Here is a 5,597-nt window from a genome sequence, read left to right on the forward strand (position 1 = left end):
CTTATAAAGTTTAAAAGAATAAGAGCACATTGAAATGATGCATATATAACAACTAAAGATTTATACTTCCTTAGTGGTGTCTCAACCGAAGATTCTTCAAGAGAAGCGTTGCTGTTTGGTGATAGTGAAGTTGATAAATTTGACAAATTTTGTGTTGTAGTAGAGGTACTAGAAGATGTACTAGAGTTGACTCTTGTCTTTTTACCCTAGAGATATATGTTATGCAGTGCCATTAGGAGATCTATTAGAGGGTCTACAAACTATTATTTATTAGTGAACCTACCTCGTTTGACAAGAGTCTACATAGTATTTTAGTAGTTCGCAAGGAAGAAGGTTTCTCTCTATTATATTGAGACTATAAGAGAGGTAAATCTTGCTAGATTCACATGTAAAACTTGCTAGCGAATATTCAAGTAGAAATTTATTAAGATGGCAAATTTAAGTAAAATTAGGATAAATTGAACATAAACATAGTTCAGTACTGGCGTAGGGTACTATGATATCACTGCACTAATGTGCACATGTAGGAGGGAAGTACTATGTTTTAGGGAAGTACTATGATATCACTACACTAATGTGCACATGTACTGGCGTAGGGACCATAAAGTACTGTATGTTTTAGTTGGACCATAAAGTAAGGCAAAACAATTCACGCCCATAGATGTGAACATCCAAGCGGGAAGTAGTATGTCTAAGTCTTTGTTTTAGTTGGACCATAAAGTAAGCGAAGCCAATTCATGCCCATAGATTTGAAACATCCAGGTTGGACCATAAAGTAAGCCAATTCACGCCCATAGATGTGAACATCCAAGTGGGAAGTAGTGTGTCTAAGCCTTTGTTTTAGTTGGACCATAGAGTAAGTCAAGCCAATTCAGGCCCATAGATGTGAACATCCCGGTGGGAAGTAGTGTGTCGAAGCCTTCCTCACTATTATTACGGAGATCTAGCCATCAGGGCTATAAGTCTAAGCCTTCTTCACTGTTATTAGTGAGTAGCCATCAGGGCTTCTAAACTATTATTACGGAGACCTAGCCATCAGAGCTATAAGTCTAAGTCTTAGCCTTCTCCTCTATTCTTACGGATATCTAGCCATCAAGGCTATAAGTCTAAGCCTTCTTCACTATTATTAGTGAGATCTAGCCATCAGAGCTTCTTCACTATTATTATGGAGATCTAGCCATCAGAGCTATAAGTCTAAGTCTTAGCCTTCTTCACCATTAGTACGAAGATCTAGTCATCAGGGCTATAAGTCTAAGTCTTAGCCTTCTTCACTATTGTTACGGAGATCTAGCCATCAGAGCTATAAGTCTAAGTCTAAGCCTTCTTCACTATTACTACGGAGATCTAGCCATCAGGGCTATAAGTCTAAGCCTTCACTCGTCCGGGGTTCTTCTCTGGGGTTCTTGGAAGGGTACTATGATACCACTACACTAGATGTGCACATCTGTGTCTTTTAGTAGGACCATAAAATTAGGGTCCTTCTCCGGGGTTTTTGGAAGGGTACTATGATACCACTACACTAGATGATGTGCACATCTGTGTCTTTTAGTGCCTCTTCACTACTATTAGAGGAGAGTAAGACACCCATTACGGATTCTTCTAGGTGCACTTTTCCAATAATTTCTAACCTCTCTTTTTCATTACAAGATTGACCTACAAGTAAGCCTTAAAAATGCACATCCCAAAAATCGAACCTCGGTCAGTACCGTGGGAGGGTACTATGATACCACTACACTAGATGTGCACATCCTAGAGGAAAGTATTATGTCTTTTGAGTTGGACCATAAATTTTGCCAATTTTACGGCTTGGTCAATCTAGCCCACCTCTTCACTAGGGATTCTTCTAGGTGCACTTTTCCACTAATTTCTAATTCTTTATTTCATCTAAGTCATTAGAAGAACTACCTACCAGTAAACTTGAAAAATGCTCTGTACCATGGGAGGGTACTACGATACCATTACACTAGATGTGCACATCCTGGAGAAGTACTGTGCCTTTTAGTTGGACCATAAAATGCTTAGTACCGTGGGAGGGTACATGATACCACTACATTAGATGTGCACATCCTGGAGGTCTTTGAGTTGGACCATAAAGTTAGCCAATTTTGGCTTGGTCAATCTTGCTCGCCTCTTCACTGTTATTATAAGAGAGTAAGACACTACCATTAGGGTTCTCTTCTCCTAGGTGCACTTTCCAATAATTTCTAATCTCTTTATTTCATAAAAGTTATTAGAAGAATGACCTACAAGTAAGTAAGCTTGAAAGATGCACATTCGAGAAATTTAACCCCAGTCAGTACCGTGGGAGGGTACTATGATACCACTACACTAGATGTGCACATCCTGGAGGGAAGTACTCTGTCTTTGAGTTGGACCATAAAGTTAACTAATTCTATGGCTTGGTCAATCTCGCCCGGAGGGAAGTACTCTGTCTTTGAGTTGGACCATAAAGTTAACTAATTCTATGGCTTGGTCAATCTCGCCCGCCTCTTCACTGCTATTATAAGAGAGTAAGACACTACCATTAGGGGTTCTCTTCTCCTAGGTGCACTTTCCACTAATTTCTAATCTCTTTATTTCATAAAAGTCATTTGAAGACGACCTACAAAGTCCTTTTGTCTTTTAGTTGGACCATGGAGGGAAAGTCCTTTTGTCGGACCATAGCTTCACTACCATTACAGGAGAGTATGATACCCATCGAGGAAGATTGACCTACAAGGTAAGCTTGAAAAATGCACATTCAGGGAATCGAACCCCGGTCAGTACCGTGGGAGGGTACTATGATACCACTACACTAAATGTGCACGACCATAAAGTTTTAGCCAGTTCTATGGCTTGGTTAATGTAGCACGCCTCTTTACTACTATTACACAGGTAAGACACCCACTAGGGATTTCTTGTAGGTGCACTTTTCTAGTGATTTCTAATTTCTTTATTTCATCTAAGTCATTAAAAGATTGACCAACAAGTAAGCTTGAAAAATGCACATCTAGGGAATCAAACCCCAATCAACACCATGGGAGGGTACTATAATAACACTACACTAGTTGTGTGCAATCTAAGTCTCTTCACTATTGTAGCCCATAAATCTAAGTCTCTTCACTATTGTCCCTTCTAGGTGCACTTATAGCCATTTATTTCTAATCTCTCTATTTCATAAAAGTCATTAGACAACATAAAAATGTTAGTAGATGATATCGATCACTTATATATCTATAATGCTGGCTATGGGGTTCGAACCCATGCGCACTTGTGTGCAGAAGATCTTAAGTCTTCCCCCTTAACCTCTCGGGCAAACCAGCTAATTTTGTTTATCAAAATTAAATTTAGCTCAACTAAATTTAAATTAATTAATTAAATATTGAAAATAAGTATGAATAATAAATTTGCTTTTGAGAAATATATTAGAAAATAATAAGAGTTGGATCATAGGGTTAAACACATAGTACTCTACCTTTGCATTATATGACCAAGGAATACAATCGTCATTTATAGCTTCTATCACAATAATAAAAATTATTATTCTACCTTCATTGATTGTATTAGACAAACCATTCACCACACGCAAGTCAATAAGACGTTCACCATTCTTGTTATACACTTCCATTGCAAGCCTTCCACAAACTTTGTTTATCGAACCCCGGAGAATCGAACCCCGGTCAGTATCGTTGGAGGGTACCCACTACACACTAGATCGTATGTTTTAGTTGGACTATAAAGTAAGGTTGGCATGGTTAATCTAGCCCTATAACTTCACTACTATTAGATGATTGACCTACAAGATCGAACCCCAGTCAATACCCATAAAGTTAGTCGATTCTAAGGCTACTATGTGTTTTAGTTAGACTATAATCTACGAGAAATCATGAAAATGTACATCCAGGGAATCGAAACCCGGTCAGTACCATGGGAAGGTACTATGATACCGCTACACTACATTGCACTTCCTAGTGGGAACTGTGTTTTAGTTAGACCATCAAGTTAGCCAATTCTATGGCTCGGTCAATCTAGCCCTATAAGGCCCATAAGTCTAAGCCTCTTCACTACTATTATCTCTTGATTGCATCTAAGAAATTAGACAATTGATCTACAAGAAAGCTTAAAAAAAAATGTACATTCAAAGATTGAATCCATGATTAGTACCGTGGGAGAGTCTATGATGTTGGGATTTATGCCCTAAAGCCTCGTAATTAATTATTTAGTTTATAACAATATTTTTTATTATTTTATTTATAATTTAATTGTAATGACCCTAAATTTCCACATACTCAGAGCCACTAGTAACGTCTCATGCTCATCTATAATACGGAAATATAACTCTTACATGAACATAATTGATAACGAAAATTTCAAAAAACGTTTAAAACAACTTCTTCTCTAGAAAACACAGCCATGGTCTTACGTGTTTAAATATGAAATACTGAAATTTAGAGAAAACAAAAATAAATACAAAATAATTTAAAACAATGAAATGCAAAACAACCTATTCTAACTTAAGACTAGAAATTTAAATATGAGTCTACCCTATGCACGTGCCACAGTCTCTTCTCACGATGCCGCCGTCCTCCGTACAAGTGCGCCTTGCCTTTACCTAAAAAATGATGTGGCACACGGCCTGAGTATTTCAAAGAATACTCAGTAAGTGGCCCCACTATAGGGAGCCATGCAAATGCAAACACATGCAATCATGATTTAGGGACTTATCTTTAATCATCTTAGGGGTGGCCTCCAGTCTCGGACAAATTGGATGTGTAGTACTTCCCTACACACGACTCACACGTGCGAGTGTGAATCCCCAGGGCGCTCGCACAGTCCCTGGACCCTGTAGCGACGTCCAGAGGTCAGCGGAACCCCATAGTGTCATGCACCTCATGAACACCCTCGTCTGTGTGCTTTCGCACCTGTGCGCATACGCACTCATCATACGGTGTGCGTCCGCACTCATCATCTCTAGGGGAAGTAGCCCTATGCTTATGAACATACAATATGCATGAGGTCCCTCTAAATCCATCATAATGTCTCTTCTGATACAACCCTCTAGTCTCATCTCTTTGTTACTCTAGGTAACACATACTCGTGGATATTTATATTAATATCATTTTCACGCTCTTAGGGTTGTGTCGTATGTCGATCTAACGACATGATGCAATATGGCACTCATCATCATATAGCATGCTCAATATGGAAAACATCATCATATTAAGGTAAACGTCACGCAATTATCATACTCATCATATTGCCACAAAGTGCATCAAACATATCAAGTACGACATTCATCAAAATATATATATACTGAGCACATCATCAGGTATCATAACCCACACATCATCATAACTCATATACCACATCGTACGACATAGTTCTTACAACATCGTAACTCATACAATTTTTAGCCTATCCTATAGTAAGGCCACTTACCTAGTTGGCCTTAGCCGAAGATTCCCTAATTTAATTAACGTAAGCTCCCGTTCCTTGAGAGCTGCTCCAAAGGTTGCTAGAGTTCGCTTCATATCGAACCGTTCGTCACCTTTCATTAGTATTTCACATTTTAATTAATAATCCAACTAACAATGTGAAATATAGCTCTAAACCGGTCT

The 5,597-nt window shown here is 38.5% G+C and overlaps 2 non-coding genes across 2 annotated transcripts; both read right to left on the reverse strand.

The window, feature by feature from the left end:
* Positions 1 to 2,733: 2,733 nt before the first annotated feature.
* On the reverse strand, positions 2,734 to 2,804 carry TRNAG-CCC. The gene has a single exon. It is a non-coding gene; the product is annotated as a tRNA-Gly (tRNA).
* Positions 2,805 to 3,219: 415 nt separating this feature from the next.
* On the reverse strand, positions 3,220 to 3,302 carry TRNAL-UAA. Its single transcript has one exon. It is a non-coding gene; the product is annotated as a tRNA-Leu (tRNA).
* Positions 3,303 to 5,597: the final 2,295 nt, after the last annotated feature.

This window comes from Cucurbita moschata, unplaced genomic scaffold (assembly GCF_002738365.1).
Source record: "Cucurbita moschata cultivar Rifu unplaced genomic scaffold, Cmos_1.0 Cmo_Scf00026, whole genome shotgun sequence".
Lineage (NCBI taxonomy): Eukaryota > Viridiplantae > Streptophyta > Magnoliopsida > Cucurbitales > Cucurbitaceae > Cucurbita > Cucurbita moschata.